Consider the following 22,465-nt stretch of genomic DNA (forward strand, 5'->3'; position numbering starts at 1 on the left):
TAATTGTATCAGTTCTTGGAGTTGGGAGTTTTGAGAGTTCTTTATATATTCTAGATACATTTTTTGTTTCTGAGATATATGATTTTTAAGTATTCACTCCCAAATCTGAGGTTACCTTTTCATCCACTTCACAGTCTTTTATGCAAATGAAATTTTTGATTAATTTCAATGTATACATTTTAAAAATATTGCTTTTGCTAAGCCATAAGTATATCCAATATGGTACCTCAAGATCAAAACAAACAAACAAATAAATGACAATAACAGCATTAGTAACAACAATAACGACAATATTTTGTTACCCAGTCTAAGAACTCTTTGCCTGGTCTTAAATCCCCAATATTTTCTCTTACTTTTTTCATAAAAGTTTATACTTTAGGGGGCCAAAAGATAGTTCAGGAGATTAGGCACTTGCCTTGCATGCAGTTGACTTGAGGTCAATCCCCATAACCACATGATTGTTAGCCAGGATTGTTCCCTGAGCACAGAGCCAGACTAAGTCCTGAGCATCCTTCCCCTAAACAAGGCCTTGTAGTTTAATGTCTTATATTTGAGGTTGTAATCTATTTAGAGTTAATTCTTAGAATAAGGTATGAGGTTAATGTTTAAAAAAATGTTCAATAGAAACTTCCTCAAATAAGAATTCCAAATTGCCAAAACACACATGAAAAGTGCGCTACATCATTTCATCACTTAACATCAGGGAGATGCAAATCAAAGCAACAATAAGATATCATCTCACACCACAGAGACTGGTACACATCATAAAGAACAAAAGCAATCAGTGCTGGCGCAGGTGCAAGGAGAAAGAGACTCTCACTTGTTGAGACTGTTAACTAGTCAAGCCTTTTTGGAAAACAACATGGGCATTCCTCAAAAAGCTAGAAATTGAGCTCCCATTTGACCCAGCAATACCACTTCTTACCCCTAGGTCCCAAAAACACACAACAGAAATGCTATCTTCACTTCTACATTCGTTGCAGTACTTTTTATGATAGCCAGAATCTGAAAACAACCCAAGTTTCCAAGAACAGATGACTGGATAAAGAAACTATGGTACATCTACACAATGGAATACTATGCAGCCATGAGGGAAAATGAAGTCCTGAAACTTGCTAAATAAATAATGCACATGGAGAGTATCCTGCTAATTGAAATGAGTCAGGACAGGGGCAGACATAGAATGATTACACTCATTTGTGGGATATAAAAAAACAGTATCAGACTAATATCCAAGGACAGAAAAAACAGTGGCCAGGAGGACTGATCCATGTTCAGAAGCTTGCCACAAGTGTGTGGGGGAGGAGGGCAGTTAGAATAGGGAAGGGACCACTTTGATAATAACAGTTGGAAATTATCACTCTGGACAAGAACTGAGTGCTGAAAGTAGATAAAGGAATATACATAATAACCTCCCAGGACCTGTATTACAAAAGAAACATAATGCCCAAAAGGAGAGAGAAAGAGAGAGAGAGAGAGAGAGAGAGAGAGAGAGAGAGAGAGAGAGAGAATGCTACTGCCATGGAGGTAGGCAGGGTGGGAGGTGGGCAGGAGGGAAACTGGGGACTGGTGCTAGCAAATGTACACAGGTGAAAGGATGGGTGTTGGAGCATTGTATGACTGAAACTCAACCATGAACAACTTTGTAATTGGAGAAAAAGATAATTAAACTTAAACAAATTTAAAAAAGTACAGTTGCTCCAACATCATTTGTGTAAAGAATAATGATTAATTTTTTTTTCTTTTTGGGTCACACCCGGTAATGCACAGGGGTTTCTCCTGGCTTTGCACTCAGGAATTACTCCTGGCAGTGCTCAGGGGACCATATGGGATGCTGGGAATCAAATCTGCCTTGACTGCATGCAAGGCAAACGCCTTACCTGCTGTACTATTGCTCCAACCCCAATGGTTAATTTTTTGACAAAGATACAAACTAGTTTTAATTAAGAAAGAATAGTCACGATCACGACCATCCTGTTATTCGTCGATTGCCTCGAGCAGGCCCCAGTAACGTCTCCTTCATCCTAGCCCTGAGAGTTTTAAGAAAGTGCCATATTCAAGGCTCTTTAGGAGAATGAGACCCATCATTGTTACTGGTATTTGGCATATTGGGTACGCCATGGGGAGTTTGCCAGACTCTGCTGTGTGGGCAGGTTACATTTGGTAGCCTGCCAGTTTGTCCAAAGTAGGGATGAGATATGAGGAATAAGCTTCCGGGAGCTGGGTTTTATAGTCTCTGAGTCTTGGCCGTTGATGGGATTACACGGTGCCAGGGGGCTAGTTGGTGGGTGTGACCACCGCCTACTGGAATTTGGAGGATCTGGGTGGAGGATCCTCAGCCCTGATCTGAGTAGGCTTGGAGATCTCAGCCCCGGGACCCGCGTGCGTGCCTTTGTTCCTCTGCCAGTACCTTCATGTATGTGGAGAAATAGAAAGAATAGTATTTTCAACAAATAATTCAGGAAAAAGTAGATATCCATAAGCAAAAATATATACTTTAATTCACACCTCATATCTAGTTTATAAACATTTAGCTCAAGTGAATTATAGATCTGAAAGCGAAGTTTAAATCTACATACCTTTCAAGAGAAAACATGGAAGAAAATCTTTGTGGTCTTGAATTAGGTGAAGATTTACTACCACCCCAAGGTACTAATCATAAAAGAAAAATATTGATGAAATAGAAATTATTTAGAATTTCTGAAATTTGAAACTGTTAAGAAATTAAAACAATAGGCTGTATTCAAAAGAAAAGTATTCGTGAAAATACACATGGATTTTAAAAAAAAGACCTGTATACAGTTCATTTAAATAAGCCCAAAACTTGGTTAAAAGCATACAAAAAATGTAATAAGGGAATGGGCAGATGATTTGAGAAGACACTTTACCAAGAAAGAAATCTGGATGACAAATAAACATATAATAGTGTAGTCAACATCTTTTGTTATTAGGGAAAGGAAGAGTATAACCACAATGAGATACCACTTTGTATACATTAGAATTTCTAATAACAGCAATTACATACATAAGAGAAGTGTTGGTGGAAGTGAAAATTGGTATATTCCCTTTAGTAAGTGTTTGGCATTTTAAAATAAAAGTATACATATAATACGGCTCAATTATAGTCCTCTGTGTATGTAACCAAGAAATATAAAAACTGAAGTCAAATATTTATAGCTTGTTAGTTATAATTACTCAAATCTAGAAACTAACTTGAGTATCTAGATAAACAGTGGTACACCCATACAATGGAATGGATTGCATGGATGTACCAAAAATTGACAGCTAATGATATATACAACAACATTAGTTATTCTCAAATGTATTTTGTTAAGTGAAAGAACACAGAAAAATAAATCTATATACAATATAATTTGCTTTATTAGCACATGACATCTGGAAAGGCAAATTCACAGGAACAAAAGAGATCAGTGATTATCAGCAAGAATAGAAGGGAGTTTTGATATAACAAAGCTTTCTTTTATCTTGATTGTGAGGGTAGTTACATGACTATATGTATTTGTCAGAACTGAAAACTGTTATCAAGGAAAATTACTTAAAATAAAAAATGTAAATAAAAATATTTACATGGAGAAAACCTATGGCATATACCAGTCTTAAACATTATGTACGTGACTGGACATGGCATAATTTCAATTTTCTTTTTATTCCAATAGTGTCTCAAATAATGTTCTATAATAAAATAAATAACTTTCAAAGTGACAATAAGCAAAATTGATTCTTCTCATGTGAGAATTTGGAAATGATAGAAGTTGAATATAGGGAAAAATTACTGTAGTCCAAGCACATTTTGGTAGCCATGTTTTAAAAATTCATTTCATGACAATATTTTATTTATTTTCATTATTTAATTATTTTAATTTTTGAGCCTTTAAACTAGAGATCTAGTTTATAGCCTGTTCAAGGGCTACAGTGGGGTTCTTGGCTAACCAGGTTGTCCAGGTTGTCAATTCAATTCAAGGGCCAGAAGGTTCAATAACATTAGGACCCTGCAGTTCCAGGAAAACTCAGGCCACCCCAGTGGTGCTCAAGGGCCTTCATTTCTTCACCTGGTGATGCTCATGAAGCCATGTGTTGTTGGGGATTGGATCCATGTTGTGTCCATGATGTTAGGCAAGAACCCTAACAGCTGTACTATCTGCCAGTCTCCATTCTTTTATTTTTATGTAATATTTCTACACATCTTTACAAATGATTTTAATGTGTTTTTGTTTTCTTTGAAACTTATACTTAAGGTTTTAACTTTCAAGAGCATCCATATTCCTCAAAGCAAAACAAAACCGTATTTCTACTGGATAAAGGCCATGGACTAATTATACTTTGGTGGCCACACCCAAGGTCTGGAATCTTAGTCTGTCCTAGGGTTAAGAGCTAGCAAAGAGCATTTTCTCACCCTGGGGACCATGTGCGCTGCCTCTCAGCTGATGTACAGAACTTCCTACTACCTGGGTGGACATTTGCCAGGAAGATCTGAATGGAGGCAGGTAGGCAGCTAATTTATCCCAAGAACATTCCATTCTAACACAAAAATATCCAACTTAGTTTATGGGTAACTAGATTATCTATACTTGTCTTCAAATCTAATTCCCTTTTGACAGTTTCTCAGGTACCTATATGATTCATCCTTTTACCTGGAGTTCAAGAAGACCTTCTTTCAGTTCTTCCAGCTCAGCTGTTTTGTGTATGAACTAGACTTTTTTTTTTCCGATTTGTGTTGAACTACTTTCTCATTTTTCTCTTGATTATTCTTTCTGCTGTTCTCTCTTGCCTCTCTGCTCCCTGTTTCACTGTTTTCTCTATGAGGCTGTGGGCCATTGCTCTAGGACTTGGCCTCTCTCTTGCAAAACTGTAGATGTCTCACTCTGCCCTTCCTTTTCTTGCTCTCCTATTTTATTTTGCCCATCTGAATTTTGACTGTTGATAGCAAGAGATCTAAGAGTGGGGGCAGGGGTAAGTCATTACCCAAATATCTTTGACAATATTGCTGATGAATTGAATTTTCAAGAGAGAAAAGTATAAAAGACATTTAGATTAAGTTTGTAGTAATTATTATATACATATAGGGAAACTATGTGTATAGTGATTAAGAGTGAAGACTACGGAAAGAGGTGATTTGGATTTGAATTCCTGTGGTATCACTGTGGCACTTGGGGTAAGTTACTTCTATGTGCTTTGTTTTTTATTTCTATCAAGAGGGATTTTAATGGTATCTGTCTCCTGGTTCTGAGGTTGACATAATGAAATCATCTGGAGATTTTCTAAGTGATCCATAAATGTTTGCTATCTGCCTTGTGGGATGCCACTTTAAAGGGCACGAAGGTAAGAGCAGAGACAGCAGTAAATACAAATGTCAAACATGAGTTAGGAAGTAAATTCGTCCACAGAAGAGGATTCTCTGTTATATGAATGAAAAAATAGCATCAAGACTGAGGGTGCAGAATACTGAGGAGAGGAGTGTTTTCCAAAGATAGCAAACTTCATCAGCCATCACAGACAAAGTAGTTTCCTGGATGTCTCTTATCTCTGTGAAAAGTACAGGGTCTGGTTTTCAGAAAGCTGCTTACTCCTGTCTTACTTTGCAGGTGAGCATAAGAATGTATGAGAGTGAGGGGTGTGTGTGTGTGTGTGTGTGTGTGTGTGTGTGTGTGTAAGTATTTGAGCGTGTAGGTGGGGGCGAGGAAGTAGAAAGGAGTATCCCTCTTTTCACCAATGCTGAGTGAACTAAGCAGAGATTGTATCAATGAATGTGTGGTTTTGAGGATATTACAGACAACTAGAAGCCTCTTGCTTGTTTTTTGGTTTATTTTTATACATAACTGAAGAGATTTATCTGCTATGAAAAAAACTTTTGTTGGGGGTAGTGGCCATTGAGCCACACCTGGTGATGCTTAGGGTTTGCTCCTGGTTCTATGCTTAGGGATCATTCTTGGCAGGACTCAGGGGGCCATGTGAGCTGGGGATTGCACTGGTGCAATACAAATGTATGAACTACTGCACTTATCTCTCCAGGCTCCTATGTTAACATACCTCCCATGTTAACATAACATATTTTGACTTTTGAAATATAAATGTAAGATCTTGAGAATTCTATTTACCTTTCATGTTCTGCTCAGTTCTACCTGGCCAATGTCTCCTATATTGAGATGTGTCATCATTTCCACAGAGAATCAAGGCAGCAAAAAGTAAAGCTATTTTATTTGTTTATTTTGTTTTGTTTTGGGGTCATACCTGGCAGTGTTCAGAGGTTACTGACTCTGCACTCAGAGATTAATCCTGGTGATGCTCTAGGGGCCATATGGTATGCCAGGAATTGAAGTTGGGTTGGTGGTGTACAAGGCAAGCACCTTACCTGCTGTACTGTTGCTCCACCTCCCAAAGAGCTATTTTAGCAAGCACCTGCACCTTTAGCAGCCCTGGGGAGTGGGCTCTTTGAACAAGGTGCACAGCTGGAAGATGTCTTATTATTAAATGTACATTTCCAACATATCTCCTCTAAGGACAGTGAGGTGCACTGATATGAACTGTTTTCTTACAGCAGTGCTTTCCAAATTCTTTCAGTTCACCCAAGGATTCCTGTGCATGGTCTCCCACCGAACCAAACTAAACCAAACCAAATAAAACCAAACCAAACCAAACCAAACCAAACCAAACCAAACCAAACCAAAGTCAAGCAACTGGAAGCAAACTGGAGGCAAGAGACTAGATCAGATTTTTTTTTTGTGTGTGTGTGTGTGTGTGTGTGTGTGTGTGTGTGTTCAGGGCTACAGATAAAATAGAGAAATAGAAGCAGAGTGGGGAACAGAGCAGCCTGGAGCTGCAGAGGAGTGCAGGCAGCTCCCTGAGGAACTTATACCATTTCAGTGTGCTCAACGTAGAAGGTGATTTATTTGTCTCAAGCTAGAGTTTGAAAAGTAAAAATTTAAAGATTTTGTTTACCATAGACACAAATTAGGAAGGAGTACACTTCATCAAGTTAGATTTATCTAATATTCATCCCAAAAGAATTTTTTTGGGGGACTAAACATGGGCAAGTTAGTCTAAAATTTAAATAGGAAAGCAAAGACTTCAATAGACAAAATAATCTTGAAGAGGAAATATTTATGAAGCTCAAATATTGATAGATCAAGTGCTGTGATTTAGTTTCTTAATGGCATGCTATTTGGGGAGACAGTTAATACTTTCTCTCTAAATGCCTAGGGGATTTTATTTTTTATTTCCACTTTCTGTGAGTCCTTTCTGAAAAGCAATGCAGTTACAATTGTATTTGGATCTTGGCTGGCTGGCTGACTTACTTCCTTCCTTCCTTCCTTCCTTCCTTCCTTCCTTCCTTCCTTCCTCCCTCCCTCCCTCCCTCCCTCCCTCCTTCCCTCCTTCCCTCCCTCTCTCCCTCCCTCCCTCGGTCCTTTCCTTCTGTGCTGAGGGATCATTCTTAGCAGTGCTCCAAGACCATGTGTGATATCTGGGGTTGGTCATGGTATTATCTCTCTGGCCCCACTGTGAGTATTTCATTGATGGTCAATTCTGAAAAAATGATGCAATTGTGATAACATTTGGGTCTTGATTGGTTGACTTCTCTTCTTATAACTCCAGGCTTGGAAAAGGTGAAGTGGAAGGGAAGGGCAACAAAATGGATCATTTCCTTGATGCTTCTGTTGGCTTCTAAGCGTATAGGCAAAATTTAGCCCTAGCATACACAACTCTCTAAATTTACTAACAAATCCCTGTGTAGATCTTAAAAGGTGGTTTATATTTATAACCACTTCCTAACATCTTCCCCACTTTGGTCCTCTTTTTATACATGCTAACCATAGGATTTAGAAAACTGGGGCTGTTTAGAGAATGGTGGAGAATATTGGATTAAGGCCAGGATGTGTTAAATTTCTAAATGTAAATATCTACTAACATCCCATGGTGAGTGGGAGTGCAGTTAGCATTTATATTTATCATTGGTTTCCATAAATTCACATTAGCTGGGCTGCAGAGTTAATCTGGATTCAAAAGTTGAATGGAGCTCTTTTACTCTGTATAGTCTGTGAGTGGATGTGAATGGTGATGACAGCTGCTAGAATAACAAAATTGAGGAGAGGAAAAAGGATAGCACAGCTCTCATCCTGAGCTCAATTTTTGCTAATTGGAGGACCAGTCTCAATATCCAGACAGCTTGTTCTGGGCTCAAATGGCAGACAGATGCTCTAAAGCCCCTGGGCTCAGGTATCTTATAATTGTGAATCCAGCCAAGGACAAATTTGATTTGTAGCCCACATTTTGACCTCTCTATAGTGCAAAGTACTGGGAGTTATTCCCGCTTTCCCCTTCCCTTTCAGATTTTTTCCCCCCATCATAGTCCCTGACTCCCAACTGCTTATGGATTTCCAGAACTACCTTCATATTTCAGTCCTCAGGAGATTGAGTTCCAGAAAGAATGACAGGGAAGAAATGAGACTGAAAGAGAAAGGAGGATAGAATTATTGGAAAGGTCACCATTAAGTCAACCCATAGGCTCTTTGGGGAAGAAAATAAAGAACATTTTCTTGGGAGGTATGTAGTTCTGGGAAAACCAAGTTTGTCTCTCTTATGTAGATTTGCATATGGACAAAGTCAATTTCAAAAGAGACAGTGAAGAAAGTTGGAAGGGAAAGGGGGTCACGAGAGACAGACACTCTAAGTGTATAAGGAGTCCATGTTTGATGATGGTGAGAAATAAGAATTGTGTTTTATGACTTTTCAGATATTGAATGTCAGAGGTGCATCTCAGATAATAAATAGGTCTCTATAAATACTATAATAAAAATGTGTGACATGTATCAATATAAATTTAAAGACATTTTCATGCTTTATGAAGTAGAAGCATGAGAGGTGACTAAGGAATTAATGACACAGGATATTCTTTTGCTTCTTGCAAGAGGTGGGCTGGGTTCTAAAGTAGTGCTCAAGAAGTATTGGGTTCTTCAAGAGATACTTGGCTAACCAGGCTGGTGGTTCAGTGTGTGACCCAAGATTGTGACATTGCTTAGGCCCTGAAGGACCAATTATCCAGGTCTACCTTGATGTGTTCAGGGGAACTTTGTGGTGCCAGGGGACAAAATCAGGCCAGCTACTATTTCTCTGGCCCCTTCTATTACTACTTTTGTAGGGAAATTTCATAAGTATATATTCTTACTGAGTGGTTGTTTCTTGTTTTAATTGGTAGAATCTAAGTTTCTCTGAACTACTGGTATTTTTATATTTTGGTATCAAAGGAATATAGAAAATACTTCTCAAATTCCTTTTCGTTGTTTTTTGTTTTGAACATACAGCAGTGTTCAGCGCTTGCTTATGGCTCTGTGCATATGGATCACCGCTGGAGTTGCTGGTGGACCACGTGTTGTTCCAGGATCAAACCTGGGTTAACCACCTGCAAAGCATAAGTCTTAACCCCATATTATCTCTTTGACCCCTCAAATAAATGCTTTGGATAAAGTAAAGATGATCTATTTATTTTTCCAATGACATTGATTTTTAGTTGAATACATTAAATGATGATTCTCTTCACCAACTTTCTTTTCATCAAGCTCTCAAGTCTTATTTTTATCCCATCAATGATTCAGATCAAATGAACATTGTGACTTGATGTTATTAAGAATATCCCAATGTTGAAAAATATTTGCAAAATAAGTCAACATTGCAAGAATTCAATAATTAAAATAAAACCAAAATTGATGAACTTAGTTAACCTAATTTACTTAATGATTAACTTAGTTTAATCATTATTTATTGAAATTTCTCAGCTTAATTTTAAGAAGAAAAATGAAAGGTCAGAGATAGTACAGTAGGTAAGACCTTTGTCTTATGCATGGCCATCCTGTATAATTCCAGGGATCACATATAATGAAATACTACCAGAAGTGATCGTTGAGCATAGAGCCAAGGAATAAGCTTGGAGCACCACGGAGTGAGACTCTAAAACCAAGAAAAGAAAAGAAAAGAAATGCATTTGAGTTGTAGCTCTTTGATGAGCACTTTCTGTTTTAACAGGTCAAGTGTGAAATGCTTTGCACTGCATTCAATTCTGCTGCAAATTTGTGTAATAGGAGTGAAGCAGTGGGAATTGGTTATTTGCATTTCTTCGCCATACGAACCCACTTTGTGCTCTTGAATATTCTGCTTACTGTGTCAGTTTGCTTTGTTCTTGGGCCATGTCCTCTGATGCTTAGAGCTTACTCCTGGCTCTGCACTCAGGGACCACTCCTGGTGGTGTCGAGGGGACCATACATGGTGCTGGGGATCAATCCTGGGTCAGCAATGTGCAAGGCCAGTGCCTTACCTCCTATACTATCTCTCTAGCCCCTAAAGAGCTTTCAACTCTACTCTCTGTAACCAAAGCTGAACCCTGTCAGTTAGGGCATAGTCACATCATCCAGACTTGAATAACAGGATCTTCTAGGCAGGGATTTGATAGAAGAGAATAGCACTAAGAATTCATTTAACTGGCAACAGTAACGTCCTGTGTCTGATTTACCTGGATGAGGTCTGTGTAATGTCCACAGGACTGGACTGTCCTGTGGAAGATTTTTTAGGAGAATACCATATGAACCCTCTAAATAAGTACTCTAAATCTTTTTGTTTGCTAAATGTTTTATGAGTAATGTTCTTTAATCTTCCTGCTGAGTCTATACATGTCAGGATTAGTTTCAGGGTTGAAGAGATAGTACATGGGTTAAGGCACTTGCCTTGCATGCTGCTAACCCTGGTTCAGTCCTGGATACTATATTTGAACCTCAAAGCACTGCCAGGAATAATTCCTGAACACTCATAGAGACTCTCTTGTCTGGGTGTGACCTAGAAACGTAAAATCAAAAACGAACCAAATGACAAAACCTTATCAAAGATGAGAATTTTATGTTATTTGCTGCTGGATTTGTCTGTTAGGAGGCCACACCAAGCAGTGCTCAGAGCTGACCCTAGCTCTGCACTCAGAGATCACTCCTGGCAGTGCTCATGGGACTCTATGGGATGCCAGGGATCAAACCTGGGTCAGCTATGTGCAAGGCAAGCACTTCACTATCACTCTGGTTCCTGTTGCTGGATTCTTGTTGCATGACTTTAGCACTGCAGTTTGTTCTGGTGCATAGTTGGAACCAGAAAGTATTCTTTTGGGATAAGAAATTGGTGCCACACCTACCTGTATGCAGTGCTTACTCCTGACTCTGAGCCAAAGTTTATAATATTAGGTATGTCCCTCGTATCTCCTTTACTACACACACAGAATACTTCTGATACTTTTGATATTCAAAGTATGGTTCCCCCCGCACTTCTTCCCCTCTCTCCCTGTAGCAAGCAGCTGGATGTTCTAGAATGCAACTCAATGTTGACACTATTTAGGAGTGCATTTGTTAAAGTCTTGAGTCCCACAAGGCTCTCTCACCAGACTTCAGATACCATCACAAGTCAGAGGTCTCTGGATGCCCCACAACTTTGCTTCATCCGACTACAAAGCAGAGGTTCCTGTGACTCCCTCCCCAGGTTTGATTAATGTGCAAGGGTGACTCACAGAACTCAGGGAAGCACTTAATTAGGGTTACTAGTTTATTTAAAGATGCCAGGATAAAGGATACAGAAGGACTACCAAATGAATAGAAACATAGAAAGGAGTCTGGGAGGATCCTCAGTGTGAGGGCTTCTATCTCTGTGGTTAGAGTACATCGCATTCCTATTATGGATGTGTTTATCAAATGTGAGGTTCTTCAAATCCTGCACTGTGGGTGATTCTGTGGAAGCTTCATCATGTAGACATGATTGATCATTAATGCTACTTTATTATTTCTTCCTTTTCGAGAGATTGGAGAACAGGGCTGAAAGTCTCCATTCTAACTATATCTTCTAATTATATTTTTCTCATCATCATACTTCATCTCAAGCCACCCAGGAGCTTACTCAAAGTGACCTCATTACAGTCAAAGCACTTCTGTCGTGCAGGAACTTACATGGACTTCAGGAGCTGTACTGGAGACATGGGTCAAAGATTGAGTATTAGAACAAAAGATGCTCCTGCTGCCTTTAGCACTTAGCAAACGACAGGGGTTTCAGGAGCCATAGGAGGAACCAGTATCTATTTTTCTTAATTGTCTCACAAAGGCAAGTAATTATGAATAAAGTATGTGGAAAACAGTTATATAGAGATATGTCAGATAGTAGAGTAAATGTGATTACTGGATTTGGAAAGTTTGTGCTTTTTATAAGACACAAATTAAAAATTTGGTATATGTGATTTCTTTGCTCATTTCAGATGAGTATATATTTTGGTCATTGTCATTGTCACTGTCCTCCTGTTGTTCATCTATTTGCTTGAGCGGGCCTAGTAACGTCACCATTGTGAGACTTACTGTTACTGTGTTTGGCACATCGAATACATCATGGGTAGCTTGCCAGGCTTTGGTGTGCAGATGAGATGCTCTCTGTAGCTTGCTGGGCTCTCTGAGAGGGGTGGAGGAATCGAACCCAGGTCGACTGGTCAGCCTCATGCAAGGCAAACGCCCTATCGCTGTGCTATCGCTCCAGCCATATACTTTCTCATTGTTTGTTAGAGATGCAATATAGAGGAAATGGAGGTCATCATTATCATCACAATAGGAAAGATGTGGTACTATAAGCCCACCCACTGCATAGCGAGCTGAAGAGGAGAACGTCTGCAGCTGCATTGGTCAGTTGCCTCTCACTGCCTATGGCCACTCACCCACGTGCTCATCTAGTGGCTTCTGTCATTTCCTGAGGCTGCACATCAAGATGAGAATGTTCTTCTCCTTGAAGCAGGTGACTGCAGTCACCAGCACAGGAGCTGATGAGGACTCCAGGCTTCAGAGTAATCAGAACAAACTGCCCCTCACATATCCATGGTGGGGGGGAGAACCTGGCGTTGGTGCTCTTCCAGCTGTAGCAAGCTCCCAAATCAGGTGCCCCTAGGAGCAGAGACTTTTCTGTGGAAGAAGTGGTAATTGCAGCTCAATGCCATCCTTGGTTTCTTGGGATTTTTTGTTGGTGTTTTTGGTTTTGGGGCTACACCCAGCATAGCCCAGGGCTTTACTGACTCTGCACTTTGGGATCACTTTGGTACTTATGTTATTTTATTTATTTTTCTTTGTTTTTTGGAAGCCACATCTTGTGGTGCTCAAGGGCTTCAACTGGCTATGTGCTCAGGAAGCACTCCTGGCAGTGGTCAGGGACCATAAGTAGTATTAGGGAACAAATCAAAGTCATCTGCATGCAAAGCAAGTGCCTTAATCCCTGCAGTATTTTTAGGAAACCTGTGCTTATTTTTATATGCATGATTTTGCTCCCCTTTGCTTTAAGAAACTATTTCCAATGGCCTAAACTTAGGTTCCAATCAAATCTGAAGCTGCCTCTTTTAAGTAGACCAATAAGAAAAAGACTTCCCCTTTCCAGAAGAAAAATCTAATCAGAGCCTAGGTTCTTGGTTTCATATCTTTCTCCACACTTTGCCTTTCTGGAGCAACTCTGTATACCTGTAAGCAAAGGACTATGGGAAGGAAATGTCAGTCACCACCCCCATTTTTTTTCCTGATGTTTTGGTGGACAAGATATGTACCTATCACAGTCATTTCTGATTTTCGGTTGTAACTGAATTGCCATATTATTTTGTGTGCTTTTAGTTATTTAAATCATATGCTTCATCTTTCTTTACTGTGAGTATACATTTCTATTAGAAATACATTTAATAATATATTAAAAATAAATAAAGAGGAACTTCAAAATCACATGCAACTGGGTCTTTGGACCTTTAGTGTTAGCAGAAAAGCCATCAAACTCTGTATTTATAAGCTAAATATTTGGTTGTAGGCAATTGCAGTAGGAAGTTGAAATAACTTGTGGGATCCAGTGCTTTTATTGTGCAATTAGCCTTCCTTCCTTCCTTCCTTCCTTCCTTCCTTCCTTCCTTCCTTCCTTCCTTCCTTCCTCCTTCCCTCCCTCCCTCTCTTCCTCCCTCCCTCCCTTCCTACTTCGCTTCATTTCTTCCTTCCTCTCTTTCTTTCCCTTGTAAGGTGATAAACTCATTTATTAAAGGAATCAAAAACTGCAATTTTCATGGGGACTGGTGTTTTGGAAGTCTGCCAGCCATGATTTTTACATTCTCCCCACAACTTCATTAAGAAATAATTAACACATAACACTGTATAAGTTTATGGTGTAAAACATGTTGATGTGACACATTTATGAATTAAAAAATGATTGTTTTATAGTGTTTTATAGTGTTTGAATGTTTGATAGTGTTAGGAATCACTATCAAAGTATGGCATAGTTGTCATTTATTTTTTATGTTGCAAATATCTAATACCTACTGTCCATGTTCAAAACCATTATATTGTAAACTATGGTTCCCCCCTCCCCACCACCACTGCTTCTAGAGATTTTGTCCCATAAAATGTGACAACTAGGACTGGATCAACAGTACAGTGGGTAGGGCATTTGCTTTGCACCCAGCTAACCTGGGTTTGATCCCCGGCATCTCATATGGTCTCCTGAGCACTTCCAGGGGTAATTTCTGAGTGTAGAACCTGAAGTGACCTGTGAACATTGCCAGGGGTGACCCAAAAAGCTAAAAACAAAAAATGACAACTTTTCTTCTAACTTTAAGAAATGGGAAATATATGTGTAAAGCTTTATTTAAAATTTTTTCTATGTATTGTTGGAAATAGTAATAACAATAGTTACTAATTTCTAACTAATGAAAATAGTTTTCTATTTCACTCTGAAGATATATATATATATTTATCATCATTGATAAACTACTAAGGAATCAAGATTTTTCTCTGAATGTAGATGTCTAATATGTATCTGTTTCCTTTTTTATATAATTGGAGTCTTAGAAATACCTTTTTTATACTTGTGATGCAATTTAAGTATAAAAGTTGATGGCTTACTTTGTTACTGTTGTTTTTGGAAAGCTTATTATTTCTATATTTTTGTTACTGTTTATTCTTTTGGGTCTATTTTGTTTGTTTTGTTTATTTTTGGTTGTTTGTTTTGATTTTGTTTTATTTTTGTTTTTTTGTTTATTTTTGTTTGCTTTTTTGTTTTGTTTTATTATTTTATTTGTTTGGTGGGCTCAGGGGACCAAATAGAGTTCTGGGGATCAAACTCAGGTCAGCCACATGTAAGACAGGTTCCTTATCTCCTTTGTTCCCTATTTCTTTATAAATTAAAGCTATTGAATAACTTTTCAATTGGAAAATGGTTTATATACTTCTTGGTCACCAAAATAGTAATTTCTTACTAGTTTCTTACATTTAAGTATAGTAAGGTCTCAGTGTTTACATTCCATGTAACTAGAATGGTATATTATTTTTAAAAATAAGATTCTTTTACGAATATTTAATATATTGTTTGGAATCTGTTCTAGCAGTGGTTGTGGGACCATGTAGTGGTGAGAATCAAAACCTTTTGAGTACAAAGCATGCACTTCAGCCCATTGAACTAGCTCTCTGACCCTAGTAATATTTAATATTTTGAAAATATTCTAAAATATTATAAAACATCAAAATGCCCTGAGAAATGTGTAAGAATGAGGTTCAGGATTATGGATTATTATTTTCTATTATAGTATATAAGCCACAAATAGATACTTTGGATGTAGATTTCATATGTATTATGTTGAGTCAATATTAGTTACTTTGTTCACACACTTTTTATACTCTGTTTGCCAGAATATTAGGTATTCTAAAACATTTCATTTTTAACACTAAGAGAAGCAGGAGCAATCACAAAACCCCTTAGATTTAGTCATAAATATTCTTCTTTCCAGTCGGAATTCACCAACCTACTGAAATATTTCTAATATTTGAATATTTTGTAATTATTTTTTAAAACTTTCTTTCTCCCACCATAGATTCAGATTCTGCTAGTGAACTCTACTAATGTTTCTTTTGGAGATAAGTATGCCAACTCCGTAGTAAAGCAGTGAAATAATGAGAGTTGATGTTATATATTGATAGTGTCCATTTCTCTAATTAGAATTCAAACCTGGGGTGTGTCCCAAGGCATAATATTCTTACTTGTTTTGTCTGAATCATCCAACCCAGAACTTTGCATGTGGTGAAGACTCAAACATGTATACAAATTAGAGATAAATAAACACATTTGAAATAGGCTTTGCAAAACCCTTCCTTCTTTTCCAGATGCTGTTCTCAGTCTCTGTTGGCTTCAAAAGAACTTTTAAGAATTTGGTGCCTTGCACAAAGCCCTGTTTTTGACAGAAGTAGAGGAAAATGGAGCAAGCATATGGATCCTGGATTTGCTTAGGACCTCAGAGTAAAGTGTGAAATTTGTAACTGTCCAGGAGACTCTACTCTAAGGGAGAAGTAAAAGGTGGCTGGGGTGGTGGCGTGTGCGGGGGAGGGGTGGTAGTGGTATAGTGGTGGCACTTTAGTGTGAGCCTTGGTTTCTTGTCTGTGGAACCTGATGCTGCTCAGAGGTTCAGTTTTCCCCTGTTTGGGGTATCATTTTCACATCTGTCGAATCAAGGTAGTAAGTGTGCCAGTGAATAGGGCAAGAGGCCTGTGTTCCTCAAATGTCAACATGTGCATGAATCTGTGAGGCATCTTTTTCCAATGCACATTCTGACTTAGTGTGCCAGGAAGTGGTCTGCAATGCTATGTCTCTAGCTATTTTTCTGCCAATGCCCACCTGGTTGTTCCATGGACCACACAGTGAGCAGAGCACTAGGGACCTGTAGGATTTATCTTTATATCTCCTCAGAGGATGCATAGAGCAGTCAATAGTAACCATGCACTCAGAATTAAACGACCAGCTCTTTAGCTCATATCTGGCTTCCAATTCTGCACCAGACCACAAGGGAATCACAGGAGGATTTTAAAGTTCGAATACATGGCATTTGAGGTGCTAAAACAGTCTGGTGAGGACATCTGAGAGAAAGTATAAGGGAAGGCATTTATTTGCCTTGCATGGGGCCAACTCTGGTTTGATCCTCTGCATCCCTTGATCCTCCCAGCATTGCTGGTTGTGGCCAAAGAGCCAACAATAAAAAAACCCTGGTGGACCGAGAGACAGGATGTTTCCCATGAACTGAAGAGTTGGGGAAGATGGCTAATTTCCAGCTTGACCAGAAGTGAGGTTCTCCAACAACAAGGAAGGACAGAATCACACAACAGTAGGTGCCCAAGGAGTGGTACAAGTAAACTGCCTCTTCCAGAATCAGACCTTAAAGGACAGGCAATGATTATCCCATCTCCAGAGCTCCAGGACACTGGTTTTGAGCCACTGGGAGTTGCCCCCTCTTTCTGAGGTAGAACCATGACGGGAGTCAGTCTCCCAGAGTCCTGAGGCTTCTAAAGAGTTCTATCAGCAAGATTTAAGGTTCCAGAAGTTGGCCTTGTGCTCCATGTTACATGACTACTCAACAAGAAAAGCAGAGTTGTTATGTATCTCTGAGGTGCTTCCATAAATTGGGCGGAGAAGAGGAGTTGGGCTCTGTGGTGCTCAGGGGCTGTTCCTGGTACTCAGGAGTGACCCCTGGTGGTAGTGAGATACAAGGTCAGGGGGATACAGACAAACATTTTAAAAACTGTATCTCTCAAGTCCCAGCATCCATAAAATTTAAACTTGCTTCGGATGTCTGATATTAGGCTCCCCTTTCAAATGGGCAGAAAACTGAGAGGCAATCAGAGAAGTGAAACCAATGAAAGAGCCAGGAAGATGAATGCAGGGGCTGGGAGCTGTGGAGGGTGGGGATAGTACCTGCAGCAAAACAATTTAGGTCTTTTAGATAATTGAGGAAGCAAATATGCACCTAGGAAAAGACAGAACAAAACAGTTTAAGTTTTTTTTCAGATGGAGAGGGCAATACAAGAAAGACTAGAATAGGTGATTGTCACAATTTTATACTTTAAGGGTGCCTGCTGTTTTGCAAGGTGAAATATCCCCACCCCCTCCTCTCTTTAGGTAGCCCTGTCCTCATGTTCTTCAACAATGTGTTCGAGCGGGCACCAGTAACATCTCCATTGTGAGACTTGTTGTTTTTGTTTTTGGCATATCGAATACGCCATGGGGAGCTTCCCAGGCTCTGCCGTTCTGGTGGGACACTCCCAGTAGCTTGCTGGGCTTTCTAAGAGGGACAGAGGAATCAAACCCTCTGCATGCAAGGCAAACATCCTACCTGCTGTGCTACTAACTGTCTTTAATGTTTCTGTCAACTTAAATAATGGGTCAGGTGTTCGGAGCCAGGGTTGGGGAATGATACTGTACCGAATAAATGGACATCCTGTGAGCTCACTCAGGGCTGCCCAGGTGACCCATAAACAGAACTTGTATGTTTGTTTGTTTCCTGTGTTTGTCTCATTCTGTGGAACTGACAGGGTGGGTCAAAGATGTCAATATAATTGGCTTTAGTGTGGTAAATTGACACAGGGTTTGAAAGTGCTTCTGTCCAAACAAAAGAAGAACCAGGGGAAGACACAGCAGAAAACCATGTTTCCTTAGCTGAGTTCTGAATGTTTGGGGTGACTTGCTTTTGCTGTTGTTTTCCCTACAAACTGCATGGAACTCATACACTCAAGTGAACACCAGTCAGGTCTGCATTCTCTCCCACCAGCCTCTCCACAGAAGCTCCTGTTCTATCCTCCTCTGCCTCCTGAGATGCATGGGGGAGCCTGAGACCCCAGTGCAAGCAGTACTGGACTCTGGCAGGAGTGAGTCCAGTGACAACATCTGGTGGCCGGGGAGGGGTATTGGCCTGAAGCTTGGAAAACTGTTGTGACATCCTTGTCCTCACGAGAGGCAGCTTCTGCCACAGCTTCCTCTGGGATCTCCTGCACCACCCAAGCTGACAACTGTGGAAGTGGGTGGGATTGTGAATCAAGTCATGTCAGGACCCCAGGGCCCTGAGCCTTCAAAAGGAGCGGACCAGGAAATCAGTGCCCAGGAAGATCACAGGCCCGTGATGGTTCCAATACTCTGTCTCCTTGCTAATTTCCTTGTGCTTTGATCTCAGATTTGTCTGAGGTCTCTGGAACTCCTTGCTCCTACTTGTATTAGGTCTCAAATTTAGCTAGCAACAATGCAACTTCCCAGGCTGGAAGATTTATGGCCAGAGGGACTGGGAGAATGATTTTCTTCCTCTTCCTTTCCCCCCCTACTCATTCTCACCTTCCTCTCCACTTCCCTCCTCCCTCCTCGCTTCCTGCCTCTCTCCCTCCTCTCTTCTCTCTCTTGCTGCCTTCTTTCCCACTTTTCTTCCTTCCCTTTTTCCTTTACTACTTTTATCACTATTCCCTTTTATAGATAAACATGGAGACATTGACCTAAGGTGAAAATCAGAACTTTCTCTGAGCATACATTTCTCCCTTAAATTTTGCAGTGATGTGCTGCCCCTTCTTCTCTGTACCATCCAATTCATTGAACTTTCAGCAGTTGGGTAAATTACAGGGGTTTGAAATTAGGATAGTACTGCCAAGCAAACTCACTCTACTGGCTGAGATTTTTGTTGAAATACAGTCATAGATTTCTGAGAAGCAAGAGTATCCTTTGATTCATCTTTGCTTCATTGGGATTTTTGTTTTGGGGGGCCTCAACTGGAAATGCTCAGGGTTTCAGGGATCAATCCTGGCTGGGCTTAGGGGATCATATGTAGTGCCAGTGTTATTTATTTATTTATTTCTGTTCATTTGGGAGCCATGCCTGGTGGTGCTCAGGAATTACTCCTGCTTTGCTCTCAGGAATCAATCCTGGTGGGTTCAGGTGACCATATAGGAGGCCAAGAATTTAACCTGGATTGGCTGTATACAAGTTAAGCACCTTACCCACTGTACTATTATCTCCAGCCCTAGGCACCATCTTTGTCTGAATTGCACTTAATTGTAACATATGTGAGGCATTTCCCCATTGATTGGAGTCTCTAGTAGAGGTGAAAAGAATAGGTGGGATGGGAAGGATAACACATGCTGCCTCACCAAGTGGCAGTTGCTCTTACTGTTTATCACTGGAGAGAAGAAGGTACGAACAACAGTCATTGACTTTTGGTGGTCTTCACAAACAAGCTGGTAAGTGAGCATGGGTTGGGCCTGGGAAGAAACATATCTATAGGGATTAACCATCTTTTTCTCAAGTTTGCTTCAATATATGTGGAAGTGCCTTCAGAGCAGAGCTGTTGGCTCCAAGCTCTCTATGTCTTTCACTCACAGCTCTAAGCCTAGAGATTTTTAACTTTGTTTGTCTCTTTTGTCTCATACTTCATAACAGAGAATCAACCCTTAAAATAGGCCACCTTCATGCTTTTCACGAAAAGGTGCAAATGACCACCCCTGAACAAGTCTTGACATCAAATTTTCCGGGACCCTGTTTGGTTTTCCAGGGTATCTAAGTTCTAAATGTACCTTTAAACCTTAGCACATTGCTTATTGCTTCCAGATATGGAGGCCATCCTGTCTTTATTGAGAATTCTCCTACTCTTACCCCAGTCAACTGCAAACAGTGGTAAAGGAATGCTCTATTGGTGGCCTATTGTTCTAGCCTGCCAGACCCTGGAAGACATTTGTAACATGTTTTTTAAGTTTTAGATTTTAAAGCGAAAATTTACAGGGTCAGCTGTTTAATTTTTTTTCACTAATTAGACTAATCCCTTACAGTTCACCCTGCCTTTTGTATTTTATGTTTATTGTGATCTATATAACACACAAAATACATAAAGCCTTTACTATAGTTAAAAAAAAAAGAGAGAACTGTAATAAGTAACTTCATTATTGAGTCCTGCTTGGCCAGGGTCACTTTAGCCACATCTTCCTCCCTTTTCTTCTTTTGTTTTGAAGGCTCTCGGGCTTGTGCCTTCAGGCCCTGAGTTAATAGGCCTTTGTTCCCAGTGGGCCCTCCTCTCCTGGCCCACCTCCCTGAGAGATGTATTGGAACAACCAGTGGGTCCAGAGGTTTTATTCTCCCATCCCCGTAGGGGTCTTGTGGTCTCTGTTGAATTTCAGGCCTGGGCTTTCCAGAGATTTTAGTTGGGAACTCTGGGTGGCCTGGCTTGCCTTCGCTTTGAGTGCGAGAGAGCCTGGAGCAAAGAGTCTTTCTGCAGGAGGGGAAGCGCTGCCCACCAGCTGGGCTCCAGGGTGAAGCTCCACTCGGGGTTACAGGATTCCTGGAAAGATGATGTCCAGAACCAGTGCCACACTCTCGGGAAGACTAACTAGGTACTGATGTGTCACCGACATCTGGTTTTCCCTGGAGATGTTTACAGGCAACTGTTCTATGAAATCAGTCCACCATGCGGATGCATCTGACTGAGAAAATGTGTGCAGATGATTTAACTTAATGACTTAGTTGAATTGAACGCCTTCCAGTAGCATAGTAATGTGTTTTGAGAAGTTTTGAAAGAGAGAGAGGAAAAGCTGGTTTCCCATCTCCTTCAAATAATTTTCCATTCCTCAGGGGGAGAAAGGAAAGTCTGAGAGTCCAGGAGAATTAATGCAGGTTACCCATTACTTCATTTTATAATGTTTGGCAAGGAAAATATGTAAGTCAGTTAAATCTGTTTATTGGCTCTTCCAGGCATTCCGTGTGGATGGGGCCTAGGGTGAAGAGGACAGTGGGATGTATTTCTGCTGAAATGCCTGGCTGGAGAGAACAGGTCTGCTTTATTGACAGGGCTGCCAGCACCTTAACAGCAGGTTCTCTGGGGATGAAAGGTTCAGGGGATCCCGTGCAAACAGCCCTGCAGATGAAGGACCCAGAGGCCCGCATCTGACCCTTAAGGCTATTACAGAAAAGCTGTGATTGGGGTTCACCTGTGTTCCATATTTGTTCTGCTATTTGACAGCGGTGTGAATTTGGGTAAGTTCTGAAAACTCAAAGTGCGTTGTATGGAGCATGTCTTACTTCAGAGGACTGTTCAGGGGACCACAGACGTGAAGGAGTCTTATCCTCTGTAGAGTCATGCAGCAGGGCATTTTCAAACGTTGTTCTTTTATTGCTGTTTCCCTTTTGGTGGGGGAGTGCACACACAGGATGCTAGGGGCTACTCCTAGCGTAGTGCTGATGGGTGACTCATGGAGGTGCCAGGGGATCATGTGGTGCTGATGATAGAACCAGGGCCTCTTGCATACAGAACAAGAGGCTGTCTCTTTGGCCCATCTGAAATTATTTGACACTGGTGAAAGTGTGTTTTTAGCTAGAAGGTGGTGGCAGATGGGATGTAGAGCATCGAGATCCACTGAAGGGGACTATTAACTCCTCTGGCTTGTTCTGAAATGGCATAGGTAGGAGCTCCTAGGAAGCTATGGGGTTTGGGGTCCAAAGTGGATGTTGGGAGCACAGCACTGACCTCGGTATGGGAGGTCAGAGGTATTGACTTCAGTGTACCTTAGCCCCAGGAGGGAAAGACTGCACTGTCCCTTGTCGAGTACCCTAACCCTGACTGAAGATGGTCTAGTCAGACCATTTTTCT

This window comes from Sorex fumeus, unplaced genomic scaffold, assembly GCF_029834395.1.
Source record: "Sorex fumeus unplaced genomic scaffold, SorFum_2.1 ptg000098l, whole genome shotgun sequence".
NCBI lineage: Eukaryota > Metazoa > Chordata > Mammalia > Eulipotyphla > Soricidae > Sorex > Sorex fumeus.